This window comes from Mercenaria mercenaria, chromosome 9, assembly GCF_021730395.1.
Source record: "Mercenaria mercenaria strain notata chromosome 9, MADL_Memer_1, whole genome shotgun sequence".
In the NCBI taxonomy this organism is placed as follows: Eukaryota; Metazoa; Mollusca; class Bivalvia; order Venerida; family Veneridae; genus Mercenaria; species Mercenaria mercenaria.
Window position 1 is genome coordinate 82,835,650 of NC_069369.1, and position 21,247 is coordinate 82,856,896.

At 32.7% G+C, this 21,247-nt stretch overlaps 1 protein-coding gene across 5 annotated transcripts in view; it reads left to right on the plus strand.

Moving 5' to 3' along the window:
- The first annotated feature begins 3,461 nt into the window (after positions 1-3,461).
- Positions 3,462-21,247, plus strand: part of LOC123546334 (1-phosphatidylinositol 4,5-bisphosphate phosphodiesterase epsilon-1-like) — a 250,351-nt gene continuing 232,565 nt past the window's right edge. For 4 of the 5 annotated variants that reach the window (XM_053551894.1, XM_053551895.1, XM_053551898.1 and 1 more), the window contains exon 1: positions 3,462-3,511. The gene's annotated coding sequence lies outside the window, so the exon portion shown is untranslated. The remainder of the gene's footprint in view (positions 3,512-21,247) is intronic. The other variant, XM_053551897.1, reaches the window with a different exon arrangement.

Consider the following 21,247-nt stretch of genomic DNA (forward strand, 5'->3'; position numbering starts at 1 on the left):
ATCTACTGTTTCAAAACTGTGGATTATTTCTTTTATTTCACTGAGAAAACTCTATAATTCACTGGAAAACATAAAATAAAACGCAAAACTTTTGAAGCACAGTACATGTTTGGTGCAGTTAGTCACCGCGTTTTCCTATTTGATGGTGTGATGACTGCATACAAACGGACGAGAGTGGAATTTGACTTGCAACATGCCAAGTATTGCCGTTTGCTGCCCTGACGCCAGAAAGGTTATTTAATACATTGAGTACTTTGGTGTACTGATAACCCGGATTGACTCTATATGTATAATTTACTTTAAACGGTCTGCTGTTTTTTCTCTCATGTTAAAACTCATGTCAACTCTTCTGTTTCAAAAGTGTATATGATATATATTTTACTAATGCACAGTTGTCGTCATTATCGTACTTCGTATGGACATTTAGAAAGAGTTTTAGACACCTTAGATTTACACAACTAGTAACTACTGTGTCTTCAGTTTTATCGATATAAGGATCAAATATTAATTTTGGACGTTAAGATGATTATAAACTTAATCGTGCTAGTGATTCTATGATGATTTTAATTTAGTTCCTTTGTAGTAACGCACAAAATGTAATACAAGGCCAAACTTTCACATTTTATAGTATCTTGCTACAAAAATAAGTTGTTTTCTTTTCATGCATATCAGAACAAAAAAGATGTCAGTTTATCTATCTTTTCAACATCTAAATATAACAGCATACATTTAATTTTAAATAGTCTTCCGGCAACAAACAGTTCGTGATTTTTATAAAAGTACAATACACTATCACAGTGCATCGATTCAGTTTCGATCTATACCGTCTCAAAAATAAGTTTAGCTATCATTTAATATTCTTTCTGATGTGTTTGTTCGATTTTGTATTATTTTTCCCGACATCGCCATTTTGTTTCGTTTGAAGTTCAAGGTTCAAGTTCGCGAAAGGGCCACCCTTTACATTATTGTACCTACGTTTATACGAACGTAAACGTCTTTTATTTCTATACAAAACATAAAATGAATGTTGATTTGTGAAAATATAATGTAATAGAAAATCTAAAGTCTAAATAATATAATGTACTTTAGTAATCTAGAATATAATGTTATCCATCAAATTATTTTATTTTAGCCCTGTTATTTGCTCGAGGTAGTATTTGTCCCCTCAAAAAAAAATCATACTGCTGGAATCCCTAATTGACCCGGTTTGCTCGTACTGGCCGAGAACTTCTCATATTATTTCAGTTGTGTTTGATATTGAATGGGTCTATTTCATATGATATGTACAATTTATCTTATTGTGTCCAATATCGATTTGTTGAATATAGCACCTATACGGGATCAAGCAACAGGGTTCCTCATCTGTGCATGAAGGATCAACGTCAATGTTTCTTTTTTGGTGACAGATTATTAAATGTTATTATATATTATTTTTTAGTGTTAATTTCATTCAAGGTGTTTGCTCCTTATTTGTATAGCAACTTAGGTACGGAGATCTTGCAAAAGAATTATCAGAAACTTACAGGAGTCACAGAACAGATCATTAAAGACTTCGTTTTAGGGACCACACAGCAATATCAAGAAACTTAGTAACAGGGATCAAACAAAAGAATAATTCAAAACTGAGTGAGAGGGTTCATACAATGTGATAATAAGAAAGTTAGTTACAGAGATCGTGCAATAGAATACTGAGACACGTAGTTCGAAGGATTATATAAGAGTAATGATTAGAAATTTAGTGGCAGGGATCATACAAAAGAATAACTAGAAACTTATTTACAAGGATCGTATCATAGAAATATGAGAAAGTAAGTAATAGGAGTCGTGCAGTAGAGGAATCAGAAATTTAGTACAGGTATCGTATAACAGAATGAGTTACAGGGACCGTACAATAAACTTATTAGAAATTTAATTACTTGGACCATACAAAAAGAAAAATCATCATGTAGTTATTGAGATCATCTCTTTGCAGGCAGTCCTTTTCTTGAAAAAACAACGTCTTTTTATCCTTAAGAAATTTGTTATGTTTAGCATCCATCAATTCAAAAAGAATAAAATGTCTCCATCAAATGACTTCTGCTCAATATATTGTATTAGATTAATGTTAGCCGAACTTGGTCAAATTAGGTTGATCCGTCAATGTCAGTTAATTCCACGTGCTTCAAAGCAAGGTTTGGATTGATATCTCAGATGGGTTGAAACTGTGCGACAATTTCTATGCCGTAACTTGGGAATGTATTGGTCATGTATTTCAAAACACAACGCTTCTAAATGTTCTAGTTCAGATATTAATATAAGGCAAGTCTGCTGAGATGAAATAATCTCTGTAATAATGTTAATTTCTTTTTCCATACTGACACTGATATTTTCTCAAAAAACCATTTTCTCTCTAGGCTCATTTCGATAAGAGGTATTGTTGTTTTAAGAAAGTGCTATTAAAGAGGATTCTATGGTAGAGATATTTATTTTGAAAGACTCTAACGACTGGTGCCAGTCTGAAGGCAGATCTCAAGATATTTTTTTTAGTTTTATACAATGGATCGTTTTATTTAATTTTAGTTTTACTGATGTTTACCTATTTTATCCTTAAGTAGGAATTAGTGCCAACACTTGCTTTCTATGTGTGTTCTTGGTAAATAATAATAGAACATGCATTGAAATTATTATTTTTTTTTTTTTGTTTAATAAATTTGCAGAAAAATATTTTAATGTTTTTCAGAAGGTGTAAAAATCTTTCATTGTATTTAAGAGCAAGCAATTTGGTGCAGAAAATAACACATTATTTCCTTTCTCATTTGTATATATGAAATAATGTTTCACACTCACCAATGTGCTTACGTATGAGACAAAGCATCAAGGTCACGTGATGTCTTTTTATGTATTACTATTAAACACTATAAACAGGTGTGTCACCTAAAAAGTTTGTATAACGACGCCGGTGAATTCGATACGGATCATATTTACAAATTTGTTGTAGTAACTGTGAAACCTTTAACGTAAAGCAAAAAAGGAAAAGAATGAAATGGAAATGTGAAATAATAAATCAGTGCCATGAATAATTACATAATACAAAGAATAACACAGAAACATTATTTTCTGTAATCAAAGTCGTATAAATAAGATTCGTTCATAAAACAACGACGAAGAAAGTAATAAAACAGAAAGCAATGTGCAAGTTTTTTACGTCTGCTTATCTGATATAAATATTATTCCAAACCATCTGGAATATTTCAAGATAATTCAAATATCATCTTTAAAATTTCTAGTAAGATTTTATAACTGTATTTGGTATTTCCCTTATTATTTAAAAAACCCTCTGAAGAAGTATTATTTATTCACCATCACAACGTATGTTGTCGCTCGCATTTATCGATACTAAAGTATGATGACGTACTGGAGAAAGTAGTACCTTATATCATTTTCTTTCTATTTTCAGACCAATTGGAAGGCTATAGGAAATGCACCAAATTTTAAATTATGATTTAAACTGGATAAAATAACATAATCAGAGGTAAGTTGAAATACACTTTTCTTTGAATTTATATTTTATGAGTTATTTCAGTCAACGTATTTTTTATAATTAATGTCCCTGGTAGAGGTCAAGGTCACTTATCACTGATTACTTACCTTTCACTGCTGTTGGTTGTAGCAATTATACAGCCGACTCGCAGAGGGTTGATGGTTTTACCCGACTGTGCCTGAAATTATGTATGGCGGGGCATTTTGGGAGTCATCAAATGACCTAATTTTTCCTTAATTTATGCTTTCAAATCGACTAATGAAACAACAAATAAACAAACGTCCTTTTTTTCTTTCCCTTTTACTCCTTATCTCACAGTAATACCGAATCATTTATTATATTTATCGAAGGCAGTGCGGGAAAGTTCAGCGCACTAATACCATGGGAACCTGAGAAACATGCTGATATTCTAGTAATAACTTAATTATCACCCATTAGAAATTTACATGGCAACCGGGTCGATTCTCAGATCGCACTTAATGCTTCGAAACAGAAGTACAAATTGACATTTTATTGGCACGGCATTTTATATAATACTTTCACAACATCAAATAATTGTGGCTTTTTTGACATTGAGTAAACCTTACTCTAGATGTATTTCCTATAAATCACCACCACAATTTATGTCTGTTTGCACTTATGTTTATCTGAACTTAATTATTCAGTTCTTCTTCATGGTTGTAGCAATTATACAGCCGACTCGCAGAGGGTTGAATGTTCTACCCGACTGTGCCTGAACTTATGTATGGCGGGGCATTCAATCAAATGACCTAATTTTTCCTTAATTTATGCTTTCAAATCGACTAATGAAACAACAAATAAACAAACGTCCTTTTTTTCTTTCCCTTTTACTCCTTATCTCACAGTAAAACCGAATAATTATCGAAGGCAGTGCGGGAAAGTGCAGCGCACTAATACCATGGGAACCTGAGAAACATGCTGATATTCTAGTAATAACTTAATTATCACCCATTAGAAATTTACATGGCAACCGGGTTGATTCTCAGATCGCACTTAATGCTTCGAAACAGAAGTACAAATTTACATTTTATTGGCACGGCATTTTATATAATACTTTCATAACATATAATTGTGGCTTTTTGACATTGAGTAAACCTTACTGTAGATGTATTTCCTATAAATCACCACCACAATTTATGTCTGTTCGCACTTATGTTTATCTGAACTTAATTATCCAGTTCTTCTTCATTTTCAATGAAATAATGCTAACATTGTTATGTTACCTCTAAGAAATCCTATTTTTTAAATATTGATTCATATATTGAATACAGAATAAGATAAATATTGTAAAATTATGTTTCAAAAAGAATTACCGGATATTGAGCATATGCCACGGTCTTTAAGCAGAACATACGTAATTTTATTTTTTTTTACAACGTGATTCAATTGCAGACGATAATTTAAACTTACCTTAATTGTTTGATTACGCCATTTAGGGCTACGCCGCGGTCCCTTTGTAAGTCTTTAGAAAACAAAGGGAATTGTTATCACAATATATTAAATGGAATGAGAAACAGCGTTCTTATGCTTGTGATTGTTCTGACCCTGCTGGTCTGTATTTTGTTTCTTAAGGACTAAAAGAGTACTTAGATTGTGTTTAGATTATTAAAAGTGAAACTCACTATTACTCTCGAGTCATGGTAACTGTTCTATTCGTCATTTTAAAGTAGGCTATACTGAAAGTATTTAGTTTTAAGCTGTAATATACATATTTCGATAGTAGAGCAACCGCTAAAATCCAAATGTTATGTGAGTATGTTTCATCCTTATGCAAATGGAGTAGTGATGTTTCAAGATTGTATATCGTCGGGATATGTAATCACAAATTGTTTCTAGGAATAGCCTTTCTCGTCAACAAATTAGATACACGTTTATCAAATACAGAGCAGCCAAATATCATATCGGATAAATGACAATTAAGAACTGGCACAGATTTTGTTGATAATTTGTTGCTGGTCAGACAATTGTTAAACATAGTATCTTTTTAAATAAAAGAATCTTTGCAAAATTAATTTTCTTGTAGGATTTTGATACTTCTATTCTTTTTGTCTTTTTGTCCTTGAACTTCATTAATGAAGGATGGCTGCTTGGACCTTAGAATGTTAGAATGTGTTTTCTTTATCAGACTGTCTAAGTTCTTTGACTATGAATTGTGTTCATGTGTCCAAGTCAAGACCATTAATTAAAATATTAATTGTATCCAAAACAACTGAACTTACGAAATATGAATTATGTCACTTTATGAATGATGTCACTTGCTTTCAGTTTTATTGAGTTCAGTAAACGTTAAGACGATTCTAAAGCTAATAACTTGTAAATAATTTTGTTACATGAAAGCTTAAGAAGGGGATACCAGAACAATCCGTGAAACTTAAAAGAAACATGTGTAACTAATGCCCGATTTCCGTCAACCTTATATGTAGGAAGTTTTTTATTTAATATGTCAAGGGTATTGTCAATATTTTAACAGCTTCTGGACACTTACAGCGTAGTTTACCATTTCACCTTACATCCGTCCAATCTTACTGAAGGCCTATATCAGTAAACCAATAAATCAGAATTCTGTATTCCAATGTGTTTAATATTGGTAATATCAACCAGGATTTAAGGCCGTGTTGTCTGCATGTCTATAAATATTAGGGATGATTGTTCTGCAAACATTAACTTTTGTCAAATATGCATGTGAGTTTTATAAATTACTGCATTTATTGAATTTGTTCACAAAATAAGTTTTATACTCCAGTGGTACTCGGATTTAAAGATGGCCTTTGTTATATTCTTTGTTTTATAATTTTACAATTGTAACATGCCATATTGGTAAAGTTCTAAAGCTTCTTTTGTAGTTTTAATTATTTCGGTGTTTTAAATATGTTAAAGAGTTTTAAATACATATTTTTATAACTTGTATTAACATATGGAACGTTTCCGCCGAAGTCTTTCCTGATTATTTTTTTCTATTTCATGCGCACGTCAGACCCTTGTAAATGTTGACTGCATTATTTTTTAACAATTCGCTTACATCTACGGCATCAGTGAATAAATAGACTAAACATATTTATGTCTTCAGTTTATCTTTTCAATTTTCATTCATTTTTTTCTGTCAATAATTCATTTAAAGAACATCTGTATTTTAGGAGCCAATATTGGGAAAATATACTAATTGGTCGTATGTTATGAAATATTCACTGTAGTAACGCTGAGTTCCATTAATATCAATTAAAAAAAGATATGTAGCTATAAAATTGAAGAAAGTAATTTATTACATTATATATCACATTGTGTGTTCGTATTACGGAATCAACTTTATTTATTGGAATGACAATCGATATGAAGTAGAAGACCGCTAAAACGTGTTTCCCATGAAAAGCCAAAGCGATAATATATCCCGACATCAGGAAAATCATGAGAACTTACGCATGTGGTTTTATGACTTTGTTGGGAAGTATGGAGTTATAGTAGACGTACAAGTTATTTCAATACGTTTGAGAGAATCCTGTTATTTCGCTCCCAAAACGATAACAGCCTAAAACGCCATATTTGAAGAGGGCTTTTTCGAATCGGATAATATATAATTTAAAGTTGTTATATTTCGGTAAAAAGGGTATTAACTAGACAAAAACTTTCTTCTAATTACATTTACCTTAAACAAAAGGAGAATATATTTTATAGCAAGGTATGTTATCAAAAGTTAGTCTCCCAGCTCCACATGTTGCCGCTAACCGATCAGACAGAGGTTTGTCAAATGGGAAACCCTCTAATATAGATAAATTGGAGTAAAGAACTTTCGCAAACAGCTCTGTTTACTAATTGTCGTCTGGTAAGACAGTGGCTGAACAGAGCACGTGGCCTTCTGTCTCTTATTGACGGAAGAATTTGTTTCATTGTTTCATTCACTCGTTCAGTATTTTCAATATATAAGTATTCGTCTTTACAAGGAATTTTTGTTTATTAATTATAACGAATCTTGTAATATTTGCTTTTTTTTATATATGATTTATTACGTTCATTATGAAAATTAAACAAGAGATTTCTATATATTTTTTCATTGATGACGGACAATATTTCCATGTGACAATTGTCATTGTATCCTGCCGTTCACTTCATTGTTTTCAGAAATTTTGCAGTACGAAATCTTAGACACGAACTCTTCAAATAATACAGTTTTGGTTTGCCTGACATTTGTTGTCCCAGTTACATATTTAGTACCTAGGATAAATGTATAAGCATACCCGATATATTGTTTCGATATTTTCCCCATGTAATAGATAGTAATGTAAAACCTAAGAAAGTGATCATCTTTGAGTACGACTTAATCAAAGAAACCTGAAGTAGATAAATGTTAACTCTTTAAATCAGTTTCTGATAAAGGGATCTAGCCATTCATTAAAACAGTCAGGATCAAACTTAACTTTATTAAATGATATTGCGCATAAAATGATAACGGCCCATCTGCAAAAACTAAACATAGAAAATGATAACATACATGAAAATACCACTCGATTTCCCACCAGACAATGTTATTTAATCTTCGCATATATTCTCCAGATCGAAAATAAATATTTGTTGTAGCATCAAACAAATTTACATTTTGCTAAAACGCTTCTTAAGTGTATAATAATGTTTACTTCTCAGTATGTTGTACCATTCACTTCAGTACACTATATTAGCAGGTCGATGCAATTAATAACATCGGCTTTTTGATGTTCTTTAACGTCTTCTATATGTATTATATCATACATATTGTACCAGACTCATTCATCTCGTCTTGGAAAGGAAGCATATTTCCCAGAGGATCGTTTTATTGTTTTTGTTTATAGATAATTCAGTTACGAAATTCTGCTAAGATACTCCTGTGATGATCCTAAAACACCTCTTATATCAAATTTATAAGTATGTTCTGCGAAAGCTTAATATCGCTCTCAGTATGGTTCGAAGACGGTGTTTGGGAGTGCTGAAATGTTTTTAAGGATGTATATAAAAAAAGTTCTGATCAATAAAGCTAAGTGTTACATCGGTAATAAAGTTTATGGTTTTGTCTTTACTGTTTGCACTATATTCCATTATTATGATTTTCCATTTCATTTATTCCGGAAAATTAGGAAATCGAAGGTGATAAATATTTCAAACAATATTTTTAGTTACTCGGTATTCTAGGAATCCTTCATAATTAGTAAAGTGATATTTTCGAATAAACTAGTGTCAGAAATTAATGTAAAACCAATGGTCTACATTTTTCATGGGTTATAGTTAATTAAAGTTGAATTATCAGTTACATTTGTAGCATATCTATCGTTATTGCCAAGGTATCACATACACATTTAGGTCGCATGGTGTAATTTCTGATGACTGGAAGACATAATATGTGTGGTAATAAATATACAGTGGACTTTTTAGTTTTTCTACTAGAGTCCAGGATTTTGTACATGTGCGAATAATGAAATTTATACACTTTGAAAAGCCTTCTGCATTATTTCATCTAACAGCTGGAACATCCTTTTATTCCTGGCAATTCTATCATTTCACAATTTCAAAACTTAGTGTCATTCTGCATTATCCCTGTGGCATTTTTGTCAATACATTGTAATTGCAAAGCCGCTTTGCAAACGATTTCCTCTTCTATGAATCTTTTGGCGTTTAATAGGTTAATCAGAAAAGAACAGTGTCTAGCTCTAGTCGGCTTGCAGGCCCAACCTTACGCCAGCTGTGTTATCCGTCATATGGTTGATAGAAAACGCCTATATTTTTCTTAGTTCCATGTCCTTATTTTACACCCTTACTAGACAAATAACTATTTACCTGTTTTGATATCTCATCGATGTTTTATATGATATTATTGTGTCTCATCTCTGCAGTGCTATATACATTTGAATCACTCGATTATCTTTAATTTCAGTTAACTTAATTATCTTTATTTTAAAGTCTAAAAATGTTTGAAACACTCATGATTTTATCCTAAGATCCTCGTGGTCATTGGATATTGGAATTTTATGTTGATCTTTGTACGCGGACGGTAACATGCATGTCCACTACCGTCCAGGAACAGTCTAAATTAAACCAAGCCTGCAATATTTTACTTTTCTCGTGATGGACGACCTGTGAGGTTTCCACTTCTTTTATTTTCACGATCATTTGTAAAGTTTTCTTCATTTTTACTTAAAGCTAACGTTAAGCGTTGTTCATAAGCCAGCACTACCAAATCTTTCAATATACAAACTTTTTGAATTTATTCATTTTACAAAGTTTTCAAACCAAAGTGGAGATTTTGCACAAAAGTTTATTTAATAAAGACTGTATAGTTTGAAATTTAGTTCAGCTTCAAATTTCAATGATTAAAACATTGTCGGCGTATATTCCGACTTTGTTCACCATCTCCGGAATATTTGCTATGCAGTTATAAATCAATGAAAGAGAATGTCTAATACACAGTTGATCGAATAAGTGCCATTGAAAGTTTCGGGCTAATCAATTTTCTGTACTATTTAGTGTGAAGGGCATGGCACTTTGGTAATTAGTATGAACCAGAAACCTGCTATTTATACAATTCAGAATGTATTGTATGAGTATGGTCCACATGGAAATAGCAAAATATAAAAATATTATTAGTTACCTGATATGGATTTTCGAGACAGCGTATATCCCGTATCCTGTCACCAACAAGCTGTGTAACGATTTTATCTTGCCGGCTACCCTTTACTTACATGCTATAATCCAATATTTTGTACATTAACAAAGCGGCAGCCATTTTTTTAAATCAAAATTCATATCTGAAATGTACTGGCAGGATATGGAAAACATCCTGTCTCCACGTGACGTCTATTGACCAAAAGAAATGCAAGAAACTTGTAGGAGGCAAGATAAGCTACAATATCCGCCTGGAAACTGCAAAATATTCAAATATGCTTCAAGGTCTATCTGGAAATAGCAAAATATTTGAAAATGCTACAAAGTCCAGCCAAAAAGTCAAAATATTTAAATAAGCTTCAAGGTCTATCCGGAAATGGCAAAATATTTAAATATTCTAGAAGGTCCACCTGGAAATAGTAAAATATTTAAATATGCTATAAGGTCCAGCCGGATATTGCAAAATATTCATATACTAGTATGCTACAAGGTCCACCCGAAAAATAGCAAATATTCAAATTTGTTTCACAGTCCACCTAGAAATTGATAAATATTTATAGATGCTATAAAGTCTACTCGGAAATTTTAATGTTTTTTAATATATATACTATAGAGTCTTGAGAAAGTGTTCCTGTGGAATGTATCGATTGGAACTGTACTTTGTTTTCTATCACTCGACTCAAATGTTCATGATCAGTATCCGCGCAGTCTGGTCAGGATCCATGCTGTTCGCTTTCAAAGCCTATTGCAATTAGAGAAACCATTAGCGAACTGCATGGATCCTGACCAGACTGTGCGGATGCGCAGGCTGGTCTGGATCCATGCTGGTCGCAAACGCACTATGTTGGTTTTCTCATGGCACGGCTCATTTCAAGTGTACTGTCGGTATTCTCAACAACTTTACGCTACTGGGCACCTTACTGCATAATTATTTCCAACTTTCAGTACATATCCATCAAACCTGAACTAAAGCTTATATCCCAATAAATAAATAAATCAGCTTTGTCTGCCAAAGTGTTAATACTGTCAAAACCAGACAGGATGTAGAGATTTTTATCACTGCAACCGTCTGTTTGTGCCTACATAATAACACCTGAAGTCTTACATAATAACACCTGAAGTCTGAAGTCTTACATAATAACACCTGAAGTCTTACAGTGAATTATCGTTTAGCAAATATAAGCTTTGTCAAAACGGTTTGCTTTTATTGAAACGTCCAAATATATTGAAAATAAAATTTCGAAACAAAATATGGTTTATTTTCGGCAAATTTATCGTAGACCTACTTTATCATATGTAAGGGAATGAGGGTTAATATTACACACCTTTTTTGGTGTTGATATGGCAAAAGTGCGGTTGCTTTTGCAAAAATATCGTCCAAAATATTCCAACAAACTTTGATTCTGTGATACCTTAAAAAGTATAATATATTTTTCGTGAAATATGATAAATGGGTAGACGCCAATGAGAAAAATATGCACATTATTTTTGTCTCTCGTTTGCCCATCTGTCCTGCCAGTCACAAATAATGGATTCTGTCATATCTTCATTTCTCACAAACTTAGACATGAAAACAATATGCAGACAATACAGATTATTTATTTATATGTCGATTTGTCCGTAAAATTGCTCTTACACTACGTACAAGTGCCATCATGTCAGTCTGTGGGTCGCAGGTTCGATAATCAATCGGGTGACAACCACACCTCATATGGCACCAGTACTGATTTTCTAGAAAGCGGATTCGAGAGTGATTCAGATAGATTTGAACTTTTCATAACCCTTACCCTGCTAAATTTCTATATTGAACTTGTCCATCTTTTAATTTAGACAGTACTATTAACTACCAAAATATATTGACTGAATGACGAACTGTGCAGATCATGAGCAGAATGCACGGATGTGCAGGCTAATCATGATCTACACTGGTCACAAAAGCAGAATCAATTAAGACCAGCATGATAAAGGTTATTCTTACACGACCGACTCATTTTCATATTAAACAAAGGTGGCTGAAAACTGTGCGTTATTATACAACAATTCATTTTTTCTGATGTCACGATTATTACGTCATATCGGCATAGCGGCGCGCTGGAGAAGAGACCAACGGAAAACAGGCAAATATCTAATGAATGTCAAGGATGTACTTTACAATCCTTTGTAACGTGTTAGAAACGCAATAATATATCACATTTAGTGATTTGCTCTTGAATAAAATCATTGTTTGTCGTTCAGATACGTATTATTATATCACTCAGACTGCGCCCTCGTGATATAATTCCTTCGCATCAAACTCCAAACAATGACTTTATTCAGCAACAAATCACAAAATGAGATGTATTATTTCTTAAACAATGAAGCTAAAATAAACTGGTATTAGATTAATCAATTTTCTTCACACTGTTTTCATTTGTATGCGCTTTGACGTCAGCATCTCGTAAAAAAGACCAATACAGATTCTCTCGAAAAGACTTACGAGGTATTTAGTTATGCAAAGTTCCATAAATATTAATTAACAAGATACAAAACGACATAATTTATGACATTATTTGTATTTTTACGTTCAATCTTTATTTGGAAGTCGGTATTTTGCTGGTAATAATGTTTGATTTTACTCTTCATCGTAAGCATTCCATGATGATGTATATTTCATAAAATAGTGTGTTTTCTTTAAGTTATTAAAAGAAACTAAAGTTAACGAGAGTGAAAATTATTCAAACAGCCTTAACCCAAGTCTCACTGTAGTTGACAATATTCATTGCAAGGTTCCTTTATTATTCTAACTCTTAGCGATATGCATTTATTTCAGCCTGTAACTCGCGAGACAGGCGGGCATGATAGATAGATAGGCAGTCAGACGGACGACAGACAGACAGAGTAATAGGGAAAGTAAGAAAGGGGGCAGACAATGAGAGATACTGTGAAATCATTAATATTCATGGGGGATTAATTTTCGTGGATTTCGTGGTTGACTTAATCCACGAAATTTAATCCAAACGGACAAGTAAACTTATATTCATTTTATGTCCAAAAGTTGAAATCCACAAATTCATATCCCCACGAAATTGTCATTTTGACCAAATCCACGAAATTACATGCCCATGAAATTAAATGATTAAATTACAGTAAAAATTACAGTTAAATTAAATTACAGTAACAGACAGACAGACAGGGAGCATTTCAGGTGCTAAAGTACAAAGTACACGGAAAATTAAAGCGGTCGGAAACTTAACTCGAAACTAAATTTAAATTGCCTCATTTGAAAGCATATAAAAATTTCATTTTCAATATGAAACATGAAAGAGTACCATTTCCTGTAAATTCAGATTAATTTTTTGTCCTGCAGTCCTAGTAAAATATGCAAAGACAACATTTTATGTTTTATTGCGTGAAGGATGACATTCTATTGGACTATGTGGGAAGGAAACGTGGACATTATTTATCTGATACAGAAATTACATAATCAAATCAAATTATTCAGTGTTTCAGTTTAAATTTAGGAATAATACAGATTTAATGTTATGACTAAGCAGTTGCTTGTTTAAATTTCCGCTCCTTTTGGCATAACTGCAAGATCAATTCTTTATTGAGTTTTAAATCTATTTTCAGACTAATTAGAAGCAAAAGTGACGCACAACCTAAAATCAAATTGTCATTTAAATTGGGTCATATAATGTTGAAAATGCTCTCTAAACGGATTACTAGACACGCAATTGGGAGGTCGTTCATTCAATTCACGGTCGATGGGTATTTTCTCTGTAGAATATTATCTAACGGTATATTAGATCTAAATTTCATATTCAAAACATGAACAATCACTTCATGTCGTGTATGTAAATAGTCATAAAATTAACAATTTTATGTGTATCAATAGTACATGTATAAGGTTTAAATAGTACACACAGTATAAATGTGTACAGGTACACACAGTATAAATGTGTAACTGGCTGTTTATTGACAATCGACTGTTACTGCATTATATTTAATTATGAATGTTGCTCTATTTGCAGACTTAATTTATATAATTAGTAAATTTAAAAACATTTAATAAGGTTTTTATACATTTGACGTAAATATCTAAAGATAAAATATTTCAGTGACTGATGCCCATTGGATATCTTTAAGCAAACTTTTAAGGTGATCTGTCTACATTGTTATCGATGAAGGAAGGTGTCTGTAGTAACGGGGTGGGGGGATTTTATACACTTATAAGGAATCTAGAAACAGAAAGAAAACACCTTGTCCATTACAGGTCACAGTGTTAAAACTTGGGCAGCTTTGAAATTAATACAAATCGCTCTTAATATAATATTGGCTCTCTCTGAATTTTGTGTTTTTGCACAAATAAGGCACACTTTGAGATATTGAAGTAATCTGGTTGTATCACGCATTTCCATTGCTATTATTGTCTTTTTTCAAAATGTTTAGACAGATGTTTTATGACAAGACTGTCCTTAACCCTGCTGGTGTAAGAGCTATTAAAATAATATAAAGGGGAGCGATGGTCTAGTGGATAAGGTGTCGGCCGCTCAATCCAGGGGTCGTAGATTCGAGCCCACTGGGGTCACGACCATGACTTCTCATATGACACCACTACTGTATTTTTCCAGGAAGCGGCGTCGAGAGTGGTTCAAATAAGCTTCAAGCTTTCATCACAATCGAGCTAAAACAAGTTAGTATAAACTGAAATACGAAACTATTATGCTGAAAATTGGAAGATTAATTATATTTTAGAATTTCACCTACATTGTGTAGCCAAAATCATTGTTTTCATATGTGAGTGTGTTAACCATTTACACTGTAGTGCCATTTTAAGCTACTCTATGTAACTGTTTGCTTTGAATTTGTAGTACAAAAGTTTACTGAACGCTGTACAGATGACTTTAATACAATATATGTTTCAAAAGTTTATAGTGCGTTGAACTTTTTGTCGTTCTCTTAATATTGGGTGTAATATGTGTCCTGTCTGGTTCATTCTTTTTGGCGAGGAAAGTAATTCAAGTTTGTATGAGACTCCTATTGTTATGTGCTGGGATGAAATATCTATACTTTCAGAGTAACAGACTGGTATGTGAAGATCTAATACACCCTTTAAACACACCCAGCGTATTAGTATCTTTTATTTAACATGATCATCATAACTTGATTGAATCACCAGTTTTGTGTACCGACAAGATCAAATGAATTCGAATAAGATTCAGACTGAAGTTACTTGTTCCTGAGAAAAAGACACATTTTCTTATAAACATACATATTCTCGTAACGATCATATAATTTTTAACTTTCCTAATAGTTTTTACCTGAACCCATATATGATGCATATTGTGTTGATAAAATGTATTACAAGACTAGTATAGAAGATACCCAAATAAATAGTGTAGTAAGAGACTTAACTTGAACGGGTATTGTTCTCTTGAAAAACAAACACCATTACATTTTAATGGCAATTTTAGAAATGACGAAAATGTTTAAATAAATGATGTTTTTGTTGGAGTTTTACGGCTTTTTTAAGTCTTTATCATGGAACTTTTAATGCGGTATCTTAATTTTTGTAAAGGGTACAATTCTTTGTTCTTAATTCATGCTGCTTTTGAGGGATATAGACAGTAAACTGAAACCGTTATAGCTAGCAAGACTTGCGGTTCCCACAAGATATGAAATTATGTTAAAGCTTGTAAGACATCAATTGCATTTAAGATTTACTGAAACACCTGCACTCCCTTAAACTTATTTTGTCTCATTTTTACTCCGTAGCTTATCTTTTGTACCATATAGACAAATTGTTTTATCAGGAAAGCTTTTGAATGATCGCTGCATATACTTTAGTTTAAATTGTACAGTGGGAAATCAAGATTTCATAAATGTATAATATCGTCAGATTCACATATAACCATAAACGTGACATTTAATAATTCTCCAAGGCTATAACAATCGTCGACAAATTACGTTTCAAAGGGCAAAACGATATATTGGTAAAGATCAACTTTATGCATCGAGGCGTGTCTGGACTTTTATCTCATAACAATTCTGCGGTAAACGTCGAGGATAGCGGATAACTCACGCGTCACTAATTGTCGTTGAATTATAGCAGATCTTAACATTAAATCGTGCGTTTACTGCACTATAAATATTACATTCATGGCTTACAGCTTATGTTATAGGCAACTAATCAATCAGATAGCTATGTAGAAAAAGTTAAAAGTCTTAAACACTGAAAGTTTTACTTTACACCAATACATAAAAGCCTAAAACACTGACATTTTTCTGTACCCATTTGTACTAAAAGTCTAAACTAACTTTTTGCTAAATGTTTTTGTACACTTACACTCAGACAACATGTTAACTAAAAGTTTGCTACATTTTATTGTACACTAACTCCCAGACCATGTGTGATGAAAGTCTAAAACGCTGACATTCTGATTAATTGTGCTGTACTTTTTACACTCAGACCATATTTTCATGTATTTCGCTCAATTGTTTGATAAGGTTGCACGACTCGACTTTATCCTATAAATCATACCTTCCCTATCTACAGCTGTGAGTAGGAGTTCAAATTTCTCTATAAAAGGGTTATTAATTATTTAATGAATTAGTATACGTTTTCGATTAAAGCTTGTTTTCAGATCCTTTACACTATTTTGACTGTAAATGTTGTTGTATGTATGTGATTTATGTACATGATATATGTAATAGAAAGAGCATTGAAACTCGAGGGTAAACGATTTGTACGAGGGGGCGTAGCCCCCGAGTATAAATCGTTTACCGAGAGTTTTAATGTTCTTTCTGTTTTGTATCATAGCCATCCATATATGGTAGTTGTAGGCGTTCCACATTGCCATATACAGCATTCAGTGAGTACTTGAATTCCTTGCTTTACAATGTGTAAAGCCAGGTAAAATAACCAATGCGAGAGCAGAAAATCAATAAGATACACATCGCTGTCTACTGTTCCAGGCATGCTGGCATACTTTCCTATCCAACAGTGCGGTAACTAGCGTGCGGGTATTAAATACCTGCACACTTTTAGTTACCGCACCCTGTACTCAGTGTATACGATTTACCTGCACCAAATTTGTTAAGAAAAAACACCGAGCTATGATACAATAGTAAATACTGTTTGAACTAATTTTATTTCTATGACCTTTCATCATTAAATTTAACTAAAATGCAACTAAAATAGAATGTAACAAAAGATATACAGTTGAAAATCGACATCTCTGATTCGCTTATTTTAAAGTTGCGGCTATCGCATAGATATTTTCAAGTCCCGTCCCGTCCTCTAATTACAATAGGCTTTGAAAGTGAACAGCATCAATCCTGGCCAGACTGCGCGGATGCGCAGGCTGGTCTGGATCCATGCTGGTCGCAAAGCCACTATGTTAGTTTTCTCGTGGCACGGCTCAAATATCATTTAAAGTCGAATTTCGGTTATCTCAAAGTATAACGCTCAATCCCTTGGAATTCAAGATACCGTGTTTCAGCTGTAAGAATTTTCACTAAGTTATATGATAAAAAAATTAATGATATGACATAAAATTTTCAAGAATAGTGTATCTAAATTGACGAAGCTTGATATTAATATTGTAGTTTTTTAAGTTGTATCAGCGTTATCAGTGTCACGTATTTTGAGGCCGTGACAGAAAGATATTTGATAGAGTGGTCGGTGGTCGGTGTTATTCTTGGGCGCTGTTTTCTTCTAATATAATTCAATTACAGTGCGTTATATAAACACATTTTAACACAGCCTCTTGTCCTTAATGTCTTGATTTTACGATATTACATTTGTATTTTGCCAAACATAATTATTTTCACGGAGAAAGGAGTCATATTTGTTCTGAGATTCTCTTTTTGCCTCGTCTCAGAATACAGTAGAACTCCATTCATACGCACTTACGCGAAGATCAAAAACACCTCCTAAACCTAATTTTAAGTGCGTTCCTGAGAGCAAATATTTTTTTTCACATCTGGATTTCGGCAAATCGCTTTGTTCATTCCTAAGACAAATGCAAAAGAAACGCAGACAATTCTACTCGCTTCAAATTGCTCATTATAAACAAGCAATTAAACTGCAGCAAGAAATCACGATTTTGTTAACAAACACTTTAAATTCTTTAACACGTTCTCATTTATGTTCAGCTTGCCTGGGCACAGAATGCTCAAGGTCATCCTATATCCGTCGTCCGTCTTAGCATATGCTTCGAATGACCTCTCCTCCTAAACCACTTGATCAATTTTAACAAAACGTCACAGTAATGTTTCTCCATTGTCTTTTTTAACGCTGTTCGAATGTACTCCATGTGGAAGTCTGATTGCTTTGAGAACGGGGAAGAAAATTATGAATATCTTTTTCTTGTTAGAAACTGCTGGCCCAATTTTGAAGTACATTTATACAAGTGTTCCTTCTACAAAAATTAGTCAAATTATTCTGATTCGTGAAATAAACCACGGATGCAAGAGAGCGTGGTCACTTATTCCGCTATTTATGTAAAGTTTTTGTCAGCTTTTATAGTGATTTCTTACCAGAGTTCCTTGAGAGACCGTCTTCCAAGATTGTTCAAATTGTTCAGATTGTTCCGTTAGTAGAAACTTGAAAAACCTTGTCAGAAAATATTATAATTATGTTTTCGTTTCGTGAAATAAATTACGGACATAGCTAAAATCAGGATAGAGTCTCTTTAACCGTTGGTCCTGTTTTGAAATTATGTTACATAAATGTTCCTTGGATTACTTAATTTTGATTTTTTTTTTTTACAAAATGTTTCCTTTGATAACCCTCTACAAAAACTTCAAATTATTCCGATTAGTCACAAAACATTGTAGCCCCAACTTAAAATAGAAAATCGTTCAAACGTCATTTGAAAATTTTACAGAACTGTGACCCACTACAAAATTGATTAATCAAAACAAAAGAGTTTCTTCTGGGGCGGAGCTAGTTTTCCCAAAATGGCTGTATGAAATCGTAGAAAGTCTTCTTTTCTGCAGACTGTTTACAAAGTAATTTGGCAGAAATGTTACTTAGATAACTGTCTACCAAACTTATGCTAATAGTTTTAGCTGAAAGTCACAGGTATGCAACTTATATATACTAAGGTGAAAGGCCAAAATACGTAATTCAGTTGAACGATATTAAAGTACAAATTAAGTCCGTTTTACCGGCATTTTGATTCAACACAGTGATAAAATCTAAAATGTACCAAAGCATAGAGATAGGACATAATTAAAGTCTATATGAAGAAAGAGGCATGTAATACGCTTGTTATTTTCATGTTTCAATATTAATATTGATATACTTTCCAACTATTTGTTTTTATTAAATAACTTATGAGCTAAATGTGTCAAACCGAGTCTGCTCTCATTTTGCTTGGTTGCATTCTATGCTTCCAACGGATCTTCTTACAGATTGTTTTCTATTTCGTTTCCTGCTGTTAAACACTTGTATGTTTTCCGGTTAAAATTAAGGATCAATAAATTATGTTAAATATATTTTACATATTCAAATGATTTATCACTTAAAGCCATCTGAAGAAATCAATAAGTCAAAATCATGTTTCATTTGTAAATATAATACATGCCCTTCTGTGTGACCATAATTAAGCCGACATAGGGGTATGCGAAAGCCTGTGAGACAAATCGTTATGTAGTTTAATTTTGAGACGGACCTGTAGATTGTCCGTCTATATACAAATCGTGAAACATCTACAATTTGTGTCAGGTATAGTGTATTATACTTTAGCAGTGTGATCCTGTCTCTTTCTTCCAGCCCTTAATTTAAATTATATGTTATTTATCTATTTATTTATTTGGGTTTTACAGCGCACCAACACAGTATAGTTTATATGGCGCCAAACAGGACTACAAATTTTGGTTTCACATCTCCTTATAGCCATCGAAATATAACAAACATGTTTCATTATGAAATAAATTTGCATCCTCTGTGGAAATCGACATAGGAGTTACAGGAGAAAACTAGTAGTTTAATTTTAGACCCTAGTAGTGCCTCTTTACGATCGAATTCAAGGGTATAGGCATATTAACTTTTCAGTAATGATCTGTCCTTTCAGCCAATGTTAAATTGTATGTATTACATACTACTTACACATCTAAAAAGAACTTGTACCAGCTTTAAATGTCAGTAATAGTCCCTTTCACGTGATTTATTGGCAGTGACATATCACTTCTACACATGATCTAATTATAGATACGCATTTGGTTTACTTAAAGTCAGTGTTTCTAGGTCCTGTCCAAGTTTTGTATCATCAACCAGAATATTGAAGCGACAGAGGTTTCTGCGCATAAAAACAGAAATTCGTCAGGTCTGTGATGCCGGTATAGTTTATTTCAAAGGAAACAAGAGAATTACCTAGGTATTTTTATACAGTTTTAGTAATCAATACGACACGTTTCAAATGATATTCCTAATTGTCAAGCAGTTTGTTGATGAATCATTTTGTAATTAGGTATAAATCATATATAAGAATTTCCAACTTCCCTCATGTTATCTTTACACAACGTCAAAAATTTCTTTACTTCAATCCGTAGCTACTAGAAACTTCGACTTAAATCAGCGATGCTTCATGGATATATCTGCTTTTCAGTATCTGCTTGCTAAACTATAAAATTGTCAGTATTTTGATATGATCAATAGAACATTAAATCTGAAATAATACAAAATAATTGAAAACAGAGTAGACAGTTTCTGAAATTCGTGAATATGTCTTCATAATTATGCATTTTTGTTTCATTTTATGATCCGTGGATTTATTACCCTACCCTTAGCTTGTTTATGTGCTAGTTCCGCATAGAATATATGTTTCATATCAGAAGGCAGGTGTGTGTTAAATTAAACGTGAATAATTAACAAGGTTCATTCGCCCAAACTTTGTTTAACTCAGGCAAGGAAACACTTTGTTCTGTTCCCTGCTGCTCTTTTGAAATACATAGAAACATTTTTTGGTAGTCAATGTGTTTTCATTCTTCACATTACTATCACCATTACATTTTTCAAACGCATTGTGGCGGCTGTAAAAAATCTCCTTTTATTTTGCACAGTGTTATATTTTCTGGTTATTTGGCATAATAGAATTC